The 15,208-nt window shown below is 37.8% G+C and overlaps 1 long non-coding RNA gene across 1 annotated transcript; it reads right to left on the minus strand.

Annotated features, from left to right (window-relative positions):
• Positions 1–331: 331 nt before the first annotated feature.
• Positions 332–14,805, minus strand: LOC127473170 (uncharacterized). The gene is made up of 3 exons (XR_007905305.1): positions 14,780–14,805; positions 13,148–13,224; positions 332–360 (listed from the first exon to the last, which is right to left on the minus strand). It is a non-coding gene; the product is annotated as an uncharacterized LOC127473170 (long non-coding RNA).
• Between the last annotated feature and the right edge of the window lie 403 nt (positions 14,806–15,208).

The following is a 15,208-nucleotide window of genomic DNA, read 5'->3' on the forward strand; positions in this document are numbered from 1 at the left end:
TCATGAAAGTACAACTTCTCTGCCTGGAAAGCAGCTTAAGGTTTTGATTATGAGTTATTGGTATTAGGCTGAGACCCATTTGCCAGTCAGATCATCTCTTGCTGTCATTCCTTGGCTTATGGTCATCCTGGTCCAACAGTTAAGGGGGTCCAGTAGGGAACCAGACTCTGGCAGTCTGCAAGACTCTACTAGATCTATTCATCACCCTGATTTTCAGTTGACCTTTGGGCCATTTTTAGTAACAGAGGCAGAGGTCTAGTTAGTGACACTTTTATTCCCAAAGGAGTCATATTTTCTTAATACACTGTTTTAATTTATGTAAGTTGCCCAGGTGCCAACATGCTGGCCAGCATAGCAGATCTGAAAGAAACAATCAAGGGACAATGAGTAATGGAATGGCTTTGCTTAAATCATTATAAAAAGTACCTGGCAGAATAACAGACAATTCTATAGCAATAAGCAACACAGAATCTCTTTTATCAGACTTCCTTATCACATACAGTTCAGCAGCTAGTTTGAAAGGCTTTATATACAAAACTAACTAAAAGCAATATTTAACAGAGAGTTATTTTCTATGTCACTGTAAATCATTGTTTAGCTTTATGCACTGAAACGGTGGAACTGAGTCCGTTATTTTCTGATGTTTGGATTTCTACAGTAAAGAATAGATGGAAGAGAACAAAGAGGGCATCTGACAAATATGACAGCCCAACTATTATAGCCCGGAAGGAAAGAAGAAAGGAAGACAGAAAGGGAAAGAAATGTCAGCGCTATGCTAGTAGTTGAGAGGTTTTTTTGTAGGCTATACAAGGTAATTGGTCGTAATGTGAATTATGCTTCCCAAGCCAAATGTGAGAGTGCTTAACAGACACAGAGGTCAATTATCTCTTAGTAGAGCCTGCTCAGAGAAAGAGGCTATTGCAATTAAAATGCACTATTAAAAATGGTTAGCCATTTTAGTATTTTAAATCACTACCCTTCTCAAAAAGCTGTGCATAGTAATTCCTGTCATTGTATGCCTCATGGAATACTCTGTCCTTGGAAGAAAAAAATCATTAAAAATATTATTCCTCTGAGTTTCTTCTGGTATAAGCCTTGGAAATCTGAGGTTACTCAAATAAAGACATCAGAAACTTATTTCTAAGTATTGAATATTGCTCACTTCTAAGTACTGTATATGTTTACTTTATCAAAAAGGGAAATTTAGAGATAAAGAGTACCTAGGGAAAAAAGGTTGTTATTTGCAAATGCGATTCCAGTTCTCAGTGTTGACAATCTGTTATGGTGTTGCAGATTACAGGGCAGTCAGACTCAAGTCAGGACTCCGTTTTGCTTCTCACCTTTCATATGACTGGACTTTGAAATAATTGGTCCTCTTGTATCTCTTTGAAGAACTCTACCTAATTTTTGTGGCCTTTATTAAGAAAGTTAGATCTTTTTTGTTATAAACTTTTAAATGTAAACTCTATTCAGGGTCATATGACATTTCATTTTGGACAGAAGTAGAATAAGCACTGCTCAAAAACACTGGCAAAAACTGTTTCAAAAGATATCTGATGCAAAAACAGACATACTTTTCTTATAATAGTGCATTTACTTAAAGCAACAGATATTTTTCAGGATGTTTGATCCCAGCCTTTCTGAAAAAGAGCTTTGTGCAGAAAAGTTCATACCATTCTATGGTGAGTGAAAAACAAGGTTTTTACGATAAAAAACACTGAAAGTGTTGTTTCACATAAAAAAAATTTAACTTCTCATCAAGTAATTAGCACAATAAAAGTAAGAGCTGTGGTAAATGATAGAGATACAATGAGCAATGAGACCCTTTCCCAACTGACACCAATAAACCACAAAGTTCTTTTTACAAAGAACATTCTCAGCAAGGCTAAATATAGGATTTATTTAGCTATCACTTGAGAAATCACTTTGTTTGAGAGCTGCTAGTAGAAACAGGAAGTGATTATTCAAAATCACTAATACAAACATGAAAATACATTCTCTTCAATAAGAAGAAATCTACCCAGCAAATGAACCCTTCTTCATTTTCTAAGTCAAGTCAGTTGAGAGGCAGCATTTCTCCAAAAAGGGCTGAGTTTCCTTCCTTCAAAATACAGAAGATGCTTAAGCTGGACTTCCAGTTCAACACTGTATTATCTTGTCTACATTTTTGTTTGTTTTCTTTGCTGTGTTTTGAGAGATAAGTTTCACTGATCTTCAATGAATTTTGTAACAGTGAAATCCATTATTTTACACACAATTTCAAAAATGGTAGCTTTGAGTTAACATTTTCTGCAGCACATTCCGATTTAACATGTTGAATATGCACTTGTCAGAGTATTGCAGCATGCACAAAGATTCTTACAAGCACAATTACCTCTGATGTATTCATGACTGCACAAATATTTCATTCTTTAGCAAAACTCTTATTCTTGCAGAGTTTGAAAAATTTATTTTGGAAGACAGTAATTGTTCACATTTGGTTTTAGGGGATTTTTTTTCCTTTCTGGAAAGGCAACATTATTTTGAAGATTATTCAGTTCTACTCTAATGTAAAGGTAAAATCATACTACTAGAAACAACTTCCTAAACGTAAATTTATGGTCGAATTTCAGACATTGAACATGTTCCTTAAAATCCTCTTATTCAGGAATTTATACCTGGAATATATATACCTGTTGCTTGCTTGCTTACTTGTTTGTATAACTAGCTAGGTCTTCGTGATAATTTATTATTTAAGAATTTTATATAGTTTCCTGTGAGTGTTCAACTAGGTCTTATAAACAGAGAAACATATAAATAAACTAGAAAATACTATATGTTGGTCCAGCTTCCTGGATCAACATGCCAGCGAACTCTCTGGAATATAAACTAACTAACTAGTGTAGAATCCATTAAAATTTTTGAGAAATTTTAGCAGACTGTGGTATTTTTCTGGTTCAGACATCTATAGAACCATTTTCTAATTTAATGGTTGACGTCATCAGCTGCTTTACACATGACCACTTCTCCTGAACACTAGCAGAGAGGTGAAAAGGATCACAATTTTTTTTTCCAGCATAGGTTCAATGGCTGTTCAGGACTAACATTTAATAATTGTTGTCTCTGAGAACAATGGAAAACGCTATATATTTTTTTTCTTCATCATCTGCATTTTTAATTTGCTTTGCAGAACAAGCCTGCAAATGACCCAGGCAGGACTCAAGGGTATTATCCTGAACTACAGAGGCTGTGTTTATCCCAGTAGCAAAGAATATGCAAACATTCTCACAGTTTTCTCCTGTTTCAAAAAGAGGTTAAAATTGTCAGTGCATTGTATGGCTCACAACAGTTATGTTAGACCCCAACAACACTGACTTCAAGGGCTTGGATGAAAACAGCAAATGGATGAAGATATCTCCTGGAGGAACAAATGAATCTTTGAGGAGACAGAAGGACCCTTAAATTCCTTGATGTCTTTATATCATCCTCTTGCAAGAAAAATACATTGGATATGCATAGGCTTATGACAGATACGAGGATATACATAAGATTAAGACATCCCAAAATTAATCTGGCTAAAACTTTCTTTCTATCCACAGCTGCCTGTGTAACCCAAACTTCCACGATTCCTTGGCTTATTGTAATCCTTTGTAGCATGACACAACAATATGAAAGAGTCTTCTTTTACCAAAACGGTATACACAGCTGAGAAGTCCACTTGCTCAGCATCACCGACCACAGAGAACACACAGCTCTTGCTGCTCTCACTCTCTGATGAACACAGTCAAATCCAAGGTTTCAGAAACCTTTGCAGACTAGCCTGGCTCACCTACATGACTATCCCTGTTCACAGCCCTGACCTTATTGCCCCAGAGCAAAGAAATTATTAACCTTGAGAGAGAAACGTATTTCTTAAAGACAGGGAACTAGTACATGACGCTGAAGTTCATGTCTGGAAGAGATCAAGACACAATAAAATCTCAGCCGTTCCAGTGCAAATAGCTAAACTTACTTTTTGAATTACCTTTCCACCTGTGTATTTCAGGGTCTACATCCCACTAATTTGGTAAAGAATCAGGGAACAAGACAAAGAAAACATTTCTTCATTCATATTTTTACTAGTCTAGGAACACATTAGAATACTCTAGAAGACTACAAGAGCCTCAGGGAAGGTGGGTGGAAATTTAGTAACACTGAATATTCTCAGCCTAATAATTGTCCTCAAGAGGTATTTCTTACAACTGAAGCCATATCATATTGCTTGTTATTTAGTTTGTCTGTTTTGGGAGGATACAAGAGTTGTTTTGTTTGAAGTGCTAGTTGACTACATAGTGTACAATGAAAGTAGTTGAGTTTGCTAATGTGAAATAAGTCCTAAAGACTTTAATATTCCTTGCACTATAGCAACACAGAAAGTCATTCCTATTTAATTAGTTAGGCCAAAGTATTTGCAAAACAATTAAGAATGTAATTTAATTTTGGTGTTTGGTAAACATCCAGGGATTCATTCATTCTGAACTTGTGACCTACATGTTGAGTTTACTTTGCAAAGTATCATTAAACCACTCAGTTAGAACTCACAATTAAAATGCATGACATCGAAAACCTAATAAGTATACAAATTAGAAATATGTGTTAATTTTTTTTTTTAAAAGTCTTCATAACTTAAGAAATTAACTGTATGGTCAAATCAAAATGGTGTCAAGGAAGTCCCTTTCAAAGGAAGTCCCTTTGAAACATTTCCATAAAGCCTGAGGCATTTAGCTCTTTAAGAAATTATTTTCCATGTTGCTACCTCTTTCCCATGGAAAGACTAATTCAGTGTACAGGTTCCAGTAGGGCATTGTGCCTAGACAAACAGCTTCCACCAGTGCCTTTCAGGATAGATACAGGAGTGATAGCAGTATCACTGACTATATGCTACAGTCAGCCTGTTCCTGTGAGAAGTTTCAGATGGCAATTGGCAATTCAGCCTAGACACACAGGCACAGCAGCCACTCATCAGCCACGTCAAAATTATTATGCATCATGCCTACATTACTGCACACAAAAAAAAAGCTATGTAAAAGGACACCACACTTACTCTTACAGGGATTAGGAAATGCCAGAATTAAGGTTGTCTATCCAACCTTTTTTCTCCTCTTCTGTATATGTATTATGATTGTCTTTACTCACATGTTCATACACTTTCCTCCCCATGGGACTTCCTGGCACAGTCTCTAAATGGGTGATTATTCAAATTTTCATTTCATCTTCCTCATTGGTTATTTGAACTTATTTAATGACTATTAAAACCTGCAGTGATTATAAAATTATTCATCCCTTCCAATTCCTCATTAGGTTACTCACAGTCATGTCTAAATCCTTCTCAAGTACCAATCTTTTCAACATCCTGAAGGGAAGAATGCATACTAAGAGTCCATCTTACAGCAGAAAAAAAGGAGAGTAAGGCCAAAATTGTCCAAATTGTCCATTAGTTTTCTGCGCCCAACAGGAAACGTCAATACATCATGTATTTTACAGCTCTTTATATACTCAAATTACCGTTCCACTCAAGTCTAGATGCAACTGTGAGTGCTGAACAAGAGACCTCTTCTCTGTCCACAGTTTCTAATCTTGTTCACTTTTCCCCTTCCACCTTCTGCAGTCAATGGGACAGATCACTAAAAGAAGAGGAGCACTCTGAGCACAGCAAAAAAACACAGACTCTTACTCTTAGCTCCCCTTCTGCCTCCTCAGTGGTGAAGTCAGACACTTCACAGACAGATCAAGTATGAGTATTAAAAATCCAAATTATGCTAAAGACTGGGATCAAAGTTACACTTTAAAAACAAAATAAAGTTACAGCAGGCTATCAAGGTTAACTCAGGCTTGATACTAATAATCATATAAGGGTTTATATGACCTCACCACCAGACCAGACTCCTGCAAAATATCAAGACCCTCATTCAAAGAATAAAGGGTCTGGAGGTGCTGAGTAAAGAGATATAATAATTTTAAAAATTGGCTGAAACTATATTATTTTCCCAGTTTATAAACAGATAAGGTATTTCTACTCATAAAACTCTTGTAATGAACTTTTCTGAAGCACAAACTGAAAGCAGCTTCTTGGATGGTGTCATGGTTTGAGATAGCCCCAAAATCCAATTCCCTAGCTCCATCCCCCCCTCCCACATCTCAACCTAATGTGAGATGGGTTTTTTCCAGACAAAACACACACCAGACTCAAAGTGGGGGAAAGGGAATATATTACAATGACTGTACAAATAAATACCAGATCACACTATACACATGATCACAACTATCTCTACCATGACATATGTATTTACAATGATCAGATCTCTTCTCCCCTCCAAATAAAAGTCCAGGAGGGAAAGAAGGACAGATCCCTTCCAGTCCTTAAGCAGCATCATCTTCTGAGGCAGCAGTCTGTCTGTCTTCTCCACATGCAGCAGCTGATAGCTGGATTTCTGCCAGCACTCACGAGGGAGGTATTCAAGCCTCTCTCTCGGCCCCATCGCCTCCAACCGAGGGGTCTTCCGTGGGCTTCGTAACCCCAGACAAGGTCGTATCACCACGTCATATCACGAAGACACAGGGGGGTCTTCGTGACGGTCTGGTATCTCCAGGAGACTCAGCTCCTTGCAGGGCCTCTGTGCCCTGTCTCTCAGGCTGCCACCGTGGCAGCAGTGCAAGGGGGGAGCCAAGGTCAACTCCCCCTACATTCCATCTGGTCGTCCCGGTCTAGCTACGGGACGCTCTGAGCTTCTTAGCTCCTCTCTCACTCCGGTGCTGCATACTCCAAGGTTCCTCTAAAATAGGAGTCCATCTACTCCTCCTTTCTCAGAGGTCTCAAAGGAGTTTTGGGGGGCTGGTACAGTCTTACCCCCAGAACTCTGTGTCTCAGGCTGCTGGCTCTCTCTTCTTCCCGGCTCTCCTTCCAGGAGTCTTCTCTCTGCGGTGCCGCATGTTGTTTCTGCTGCTCCTTCAGTTCAGGTGTTATCTGCTCTGGCTCTCTGCCACCGTTTCTCTGGTCAGTGCCGGCTGCTGCTCTGCGCCCATGGAGAAAACATCTCCCGGCATAACTACAGGCACCTAGCCCAGCTTTATGCTGCTCCAGGTCCCTGCAGCCCCCCCAACCAGGGGCTGGGAGGGCCCAGAGGGCCCAAGGGGCTCAGAGCCCCTTCCTCGTGGCTCACAACATGGACACCTCTCCTCCACCAACCAAACTACAACTCTTCTCTTCCGGTGAGCTTGTGATATGTTTACATTTTTGCAGGAGCGCCCATTGGACAGAACTTCAAAACTTCCAGGGGTTTCCACCCCTTGGGGTCTACCACTTTTCTAGCCTCTGGGGGAAAACAAGATTCAAACCATGACAGATGGTTAATTTTGAGAAAAAGGCAACTGAGAGAATGGTCTTCTAAAGGCACATCCCAAAAGGCAGTCCCTGCAAGACTCCAACAGATACAGAGAGAAAGAGAATCTCAGGTCTTTAAAAGTTTGGATGCACCTGGCTCCAGTGGGACTAATTCCCCTGATTCTGATGGAGGGCCCAGTCCCCTGTGGTCAGGCAGACTGTGATGCTGTGCTGCATTTTTTCTTGCAGATGTCAGCACGTGCCCATTCTGCCCACACTTGGATCCCTACAGTTCAAGCCCTGAGATTTCCCCAAGCAGAAACTGCCAGGCATCTAACACATATCAAATTCAAGCTTGTTTTCTGTGATATAGCCAGACATTCACAATGGACAAGGCTGAAACCACCAAACCTATTTTACATGTGACCTAAGCGAGAATCCAGCTCTCCAGAGGCAAAAGGCTAGTAAATTAACCTACTGTGTCACCTAACCCTTCACTATTGATTAGTAATTATTCTTTTCAAATGAAACAAGGACATAGGACATAAGGTCATCTACAGTATATCCTGAGAAAAGCCAATGTTTCCCTACATCCTTCCATCCATCACCGTTGAGCACTGACTTGAAAGAAAAAAGTTCTCATTGAAATACAATTAAAAAAGTAATTTAACTCAGTCTGCATAAACCAGGAAAAGCTCGCAGATGTGAGCTAGTTCTGAGACAGGCATGACAGGCACAACTATGGTCAATTTTTCTTCAATCTCAAGAAGTCACTGGAAAATTTGATAAAAGAAGCAGTCAATGAATAAATAAAACAACCGGAGACGAGTGGTTCTAGTGATGCCAGTTTACAGCTCACAATTCATACTGTCTCTCTTTGGCCATACTGGCCTCTCTTTGATCATTGCTTTCCTTTTTATCTTTTCCTACATCTGATTAATTGATTGAGAAACATGCTGCTCATACAAATGCACTGATTAAATTGTTTTATTACCTAGAAAAACCCACTCTACCTTCTTTTGAACTATAAATGTTGCAGTTAAAAGAACCATTGAGAAAAGAAATATATCTAAATCTTTTGAGGACATAGCATCTCTGAAGGAAGCAGTGGCCCTGTATTGTCCTGTGTGATAACCAATGCTCTATTCTCCAGAAGATTGACTTAGCCTATAGAACTAGCAAATGGAACAGGTGGGACCATGTTCTAAGATCTGAATTTCCAGAAATCCCAACTGAATCTAAATCTAAGATATGTTCCATGTTTTGAAGCTGAGACTTATAATGGACTGGATTTAAGATGAGATTCCAGGTCACAGCCGCACTTTTGGACACCAGAAATTTGTTTTCTTTTCAATCTATCATAAACACAAGCTTTTCTGCAGTAGCATAAATTCTGTGGTACAAGTTTCGAGCAGACAGAAACATCTCAGTCTTTAGGACATTCTTTCTACAACACAGTGGATTGTTAGCTTCCTTGAGGAACTAGTGATATTGCTTTATTTTAAAAAAATAAGAATGGGAGTCAGTTAAAAGTCTCCACACAGTTTTCCCATGATTTTGAAAGGTGCTGGTTCACTTCAAACTAAAATATATCATAAGTTTACAATTTCTTCTATGATTTCAGAAGACACATGAGAATTTCATGTGTAAGTTATATGATTGCACACATAGCAATACATTAATGCCATAAGTTTACAGTAGCAATTAGAGCACACAGAGTAAAATGTGCATTTGGATTACAGTCTGTCAGTCACCATATTTCACAGGTACTGAAACTCTTCACCACTTCATGGTGAGTTTATGATTCTAATATCTTAAATATGTATGAAGTGTATTTTATTTGAAGTCACATGTGACATAAAAAATGGAGGAATCTAAATTTCAGCACTTTGCATAAGGTCACAATATGCAGGTATTTTAGAGGTAAGGTTATCATACTACTCAGTTTGGGAACGATTTGGGGTGGGGTTTTTTTTTTTCTACAATAGGAATCTCAAAACATACTATGTGCATTGGATCCAATTCTCAGCAACTTGACCTGTTGCTACCAAAGTATTTAACTAAAAAGAACTGACCTAAAAAGAAAGACTGGCCTGAAGTGTAGCCAGGCTCCTATCTAATGTGCAAGAAGAGAGGAGTGTATCACTCCTGAAGGTGAAAGCAAAGAGCAAAGCCACCCAGCACAGCAGCCTGCTTGACTCAAGCCAGAAGAGCCTCCCTTTTCTATCTTTTAATGTGCTCTGTATTTAGCTTTATATCAATATCGATTCTTCTTTCTAATCCCAAATACAATAATTTTTTTCTAGTGTACCATAAAAAAGATCCATGTCATACCTTTCTCTAGATAACTCAATACTATGTCCTATAGCTCCTATGTAGCATTTCTAAGATCTCTTCTCTATACACATCATCTTTTGTCTATACACATGGACCATCCTAAACAACTGATTCAGCCAAATACTATTTTTTTTAATATATCTCTTTTCAGCAACATCTTCTCTGTTGCTGCAATACAAGGTATGTCTTCATTCTTCTCAAGGCTCTTTATTGCCATCCTTGCTTTGGAATGCTTCCCCTCAAGTTTGGAAGGAGCCTTCATAAACACCCAGAAAGTCCGCTCTCATACCAGCTCATCCTAAAAATTTTTTTTGTCCTATGAAAAGATCTGGAGAAATTAGTTTACTGGTATGCTGAAACTGTAATTCACAGCAATATAGCATCATTTCTTTCTTGTCTTCTTTTACTTCATCTTTCTGTTGTCCCTGTTTTTATTTAGACTCTGCACTGCCTAGTGCATCTGGGCCTCACATGCAGCTTCTCTGGTATATATCAATACATATAACATAAATAACGTTGGTAACTGTTCCACCCTATTCCTGAGGCTGATTCAAATGTAGGACAAAGCATACTTCACTTTTGTTGATTTACACAATCAGGTGTTAATGTATCACGTCTTTCAGATTCTGACCAAGTTAATGCAAAATTAAAGCATCCTTCCCATTTTTAAAGTTTAATAGCTTGTCTGATTTCCTTCAATAAGATAATTCTGAGTAATGCAAACTTGATCATATAATTTCTTACACAAAATACTTAGGCAAACTTTTGAATGCCTTCCCAGATTGATGTAGGACCTCCTTCCTCTGGTATTTGTTGGAAAGATGCTTTCAGTTTCTCTGCTCATTGAAGCTGAAGCAATCCTAACAGTCTTCAGTTCAAAATCTCTGTGGAGTTTTATCATTACCATGATAGTTTAATCAAATTTAAAGTGTTGATTTGTGCTTTCCCTGTAAAGTGTGAAGATTTCTGTTTTTCTTGGTGATAACATTTGTAGTGAGCTATTCAACAGTTTTTAAGAGGGGACAAAAAATTTAGGCACAGTGGTATCAGGAAGATGACTCTAGAAAAGAACAAGAATCAATTTCTTCAAATATTATATTTGAACACTCTAAATAGTCCTTCTAACATTTTTACATTATTTTAAAATTTTTGCTAGATATTTACATTTCATCATAGTGTTAAGTAAGCTTTGAGAATAAACAGATGACACAGTGAAAAGGGTTAATAGACAGGAAATGTCTTGTCTGTGGATGAAATCAGATTCTTGTTCTTGGTTGCTCTAAAAGAATGAACAACATAAATTTGATCATGACTCCGTACAACTCCTAATGAACAGGTATAAAGATCATAAATAACGAAAAGAACAATTAATTTCATCTGAGAGTTTAAGCAGATAGTGGACACGAAGAGCAAATTGAAACTAGACGGTTACAGCAAACTGAGGCCAAGATATTAGGAGAGCGGTATGAAGACCTTTTTATTGTTTACACTAATGCTTTCTTTGAGCAAACAGGTGTTCTAGAATTGTAAATCCAATACATTTCATGAATGCTAACATCCTCTGGAAAATAACTAGTTTACTAGAGTTGGATTATAAAGAAGTTTACTTCTTTGAAAAGGAATTTTATAGCCAGCAAATTTACTAAATCCAGTAGTTCCCTATAGTGCTATATTTCTAATTTTTTTTAGAAATTAAACCCAACATTAACATAAAAATGTCAATGGTTGAGTATGTAACTTTTTCTTAGAATTCTTTTTTAAAATATGCACATCTGAACTAGAATTATAATGGCTTCAACACTATGGATTAACATCATATAAGAGACCACAATTATGCCAAAGCAGCCATTTCACTCTCGGAAGGACAAAGTAGATATTTTTGAATGTATAAGTTAAGTGAACAGTCTGTCATTCATATCCCCACGCATTTCAGTGGCAGGTTTTTTCCCCTCTGGCACTTGTGGTTTAGATGTATCACCTGCCAGGAAAGGACATTGTTCTTGAAGATTTAGCAAAAAAGCACTAAAATGTAACCACAAAAGAAGGTTTCAAGTATCATTAAGGATCTGATTTAAACCCACAAAAGCAATGAAATTTAAGAGTAAGTCAATTATGATTGACATGTGTCCCTTAACGTATGCTAGATACTGCTTGCTGCACATGCAGGAAGTTATTAAAACCATTTAACAATACATTTTGTGTGATGACAGCCAGATCAAGGAGCACAGTCAATTAAAACAAGAGATAGATAAATTCAAAAATTATGGGAGCTAATTCAGTACAGGGGTGTAATTAAAAGTTGAAGTGGTTATGTAAACCTTTGTGGTTCACTTGTCGGACTGTCAGTCACATGGTAACAAGCTGAAGGGACCCTGCAAAGAACCATGATTTTCCCCTTGGCTGCCTACAGTGGGTCCTCCAAACTCAAACACAGATCTCTGCAGAGAGGTGATTTTCTGTATAGACATAGCAGTTGCTGCAGATCCTGTTAAAGTTACTGTGAGCTGCAGGTGGTTTTGTCTGTAAGTCTGACTTCTGAAAATTTTGTTTGTGGATATTAGCATTTGGTCACCATGAAAATTGATATTTGGTATAAAGACACTCATGTTGCTTAAAGATAGAAACAGGTGAAGAGAACCCTGAAATTTGGATTCTGTGGTTTGGAAAACCCTTTAATAACAAGATGAGAGTCTCTTCAAAGATTTCCAGAAGAGAGAGAGGAAAAAAGGGAGGGAGGGAACTGAAAGTACTATGTTTCTGGTACCTTACTTGTTTTGCAGGAGGCGCAGCTCATTAAAACACACTCAAAATGATGCTGCTAGGAAAGCAGATTTTGAGTGAATGTCAGTGAGGTCTGCAAATCAGAGTTAAATTCTGCAACGCAAGCACATTCAGCGCCTCCCACAGCCAGATGGGATGTGGTTTAGTAAACATTTTTTTGCTGTGAGACCTAAAGTTATTCACACAGAGGGCACAGACAGACCAAAGCTCCTCTGGTAGCTCCTTGTCTAAAAGCCACCCAGCCACATTCACATAGCTCCAACTAATGCAATGATCTAACAGCTCTGGCAGGTTGGAGCCTAAATGGGGTTAGGACAGCTCTATTTCTATCTGCCTATGTAGAGGTAACAATTAGGAAGAGGTAACAAAGAAGGTATGAAATATAGATTCTTGTCCATATTTTGATATTAAAAAAATTCTGTAACTTTTATCAAAGATTGGCTCCTCTCAGTATCACTATCTTTTCTGTCCCTTTTTTTCTTGATTTTTACTACTTAAATTGCAATTTTTTCAGTACTTCTTTTATTACAGCACCTAAAACAGTAATGGACTGATGGTTCATTTCTGCATTTAGGCATAATAGGAAGAGAACTACAACTTGTGGTATAAATGGTAAGAACATGCTCTAACTCTTTCCTGGCACATTCCATCCAACAGTACAGAACATCTTGTTATGAATTAATACTCAACCTCATACAAGCATTGTCTCCACATTTCAGTAGGGCACAGAACAGTTACAAAACTTCCCCAAGGTCATTGTGAAGTCTCTGTCAAAACAAGAATAGAACACACATGATTGCCAATTTTTACTTTAGCTATATAATGATTATTTCCCTGACACACAATATCTCTTTATGCATATGTCCTTAGTAATAAAAAATAGGGAAAAGAAATACCTCAGATATATATGATGCAGTCTATAAGCAGAAGTCTCACTAAACGATATGTCTTTCAAATTTTTCCATGAGGCATCAACATCTCTTTAAGGACTTTATCATTGTTACTGACACATAATCATTCCTTGCAGGTGGAAAACATTGCACTGAGAGATAATTGGGATAGTTATTGGATATGACTCCTCACTGGTTTTAAGGCAGTATTAGGGCATGATTGCATCCTGCTCAAAGAAAAGAATGAATATTCTCTGCATTTATGTCAGATTGAGTGATTTATGGGTATTGTAAGTACTGCACTAGATTATAAGGTCTAATATTATCTGATGGGATGCAATACAAACTTAAAATATGGATGCTTTCCCCTTAGAGAAGAAAAGCTGTTTTGGCTGTTGGAGTTACAGTTACTGTTAGTTTATCTGGGTGGGGTAATTTGATCTCAGCTTATGTGGAGGAAATTGTCATCTCACAGTGCCACACTCACTGTAAAAAGAACAAATATTGTGAAAACCTTTCCTAAACAACTGGGCTTATTAATGAAAAAAATCTGGTATCTGTAAATAAGCACTTTGCTGATACATTTGTGAGCAGTAAATCACTCTTAGGAATCCTATTTGTGGTGGATAGTTTAAATGACTAAGCAAATCTTGGTTCCTCAAATAAGGGCTTGGGTTTCAGATTATGTGGGAGAAAAAGGGGCAGTTGAAGGGAGACACTTCTTCATCCTACAAGATCTTTGAGAGGGAAATCCCTGCCCATAATTGGGGAGGGGAAAATCCCCTACCTGGAGCAAGAAAATTATAGCTTTATATAGCAAAGAAACCTCTAAGGAAGCATTAAATTTGCTATTCTTTTTTCTCCAGGATAATATTAACACATGCTACACATGGACATTCAGGTGTTTCGTTTATTCTAATTGTGTCACACCCAAAGAAGATTAAACAGACAAAACAGTGTGCTCTATGTGAACAGCAGGTATGAAATACTAAGGAAACAAGGACCCTTTTTTCACAAAAATGAAGGACAGTTATAACAAAGCTAATGTTTTGTCTTTAGTTCAAAACTGGTCTGACCCAAAGCCCATTGGAGTCAATGTAAGTTTCTTCATTAACTTCAGAGAGTTTTGGATCAAGGCCAGTATTATTCCTGTTGTTAGGGCTCATTGTTTAATTTTAGTAAAAGAAAACTCTTTAATTTCCTTTTTTAGAAGAAGTAATTTTAAAAGACCAAGTTTCAGTTGTGTCCATTTTTTTATTAAAAGCTTTTTCACTGGATACTTTGTCAGCAGAAGTATACCATGAGTAAGTCATGGTATATTTTTAAGATTTTTCTCATTCATTGAAAAGGAATGTCAGAAATTACAGCCCCAAAATTTACACCTTGTGCTATGGAAGGGGGAGAGGGGGAAAAGTAAAGAAACTAGACATACTTTTATTGCCTAGGAAGAACTTTGGCTATTGTTTTGTGGGTTTTTTTATGGGATAGAACGTCACTATGTGCAATACTACAGGGATTTCCAGTCATTGTTTCATATACGGAATTCCTATTGAAGTCAATGGCGCTGTGGCATGAAACTCCATGGCAGGATACGGCTGTAAGAGCAGTGAATTTTATCCTAATGTAACAAGTCAGATGACTGAAAAGTGCTCACTAAGCCAGGTGATGACACCCCTGAAGCTGAATTTCTTTTGAAAAAAATAAGAAAGATATAAGACATCAAGCCCAGACTCCCTCTGCTGTTACTCCACAGCCAGAGAAGCTCAGGTGAAGTGTTTGTAACCTTCTCACTCTCTCTGTCATCTGCTCCGCCCTGAAGTTCCAAGAGCTGAAGAGGAGAAAGCAAGCTCTTCCACTATAA

Source organism: Manacus candei, unplaced genomic scaffold (genome assembly GCF_025592945.1).
Source record: "Manacus candei isolate 608988 ecotype Guabito, Panama unplaced genomic scaffold, ASM2559294v1 h1tg000034l, whole genome shotgun sequence".
NCBI lineage: Eukaryota > Metazoa > Chordata > Aves > Passeriformes > Pipridae > Manacus > Manacus candei.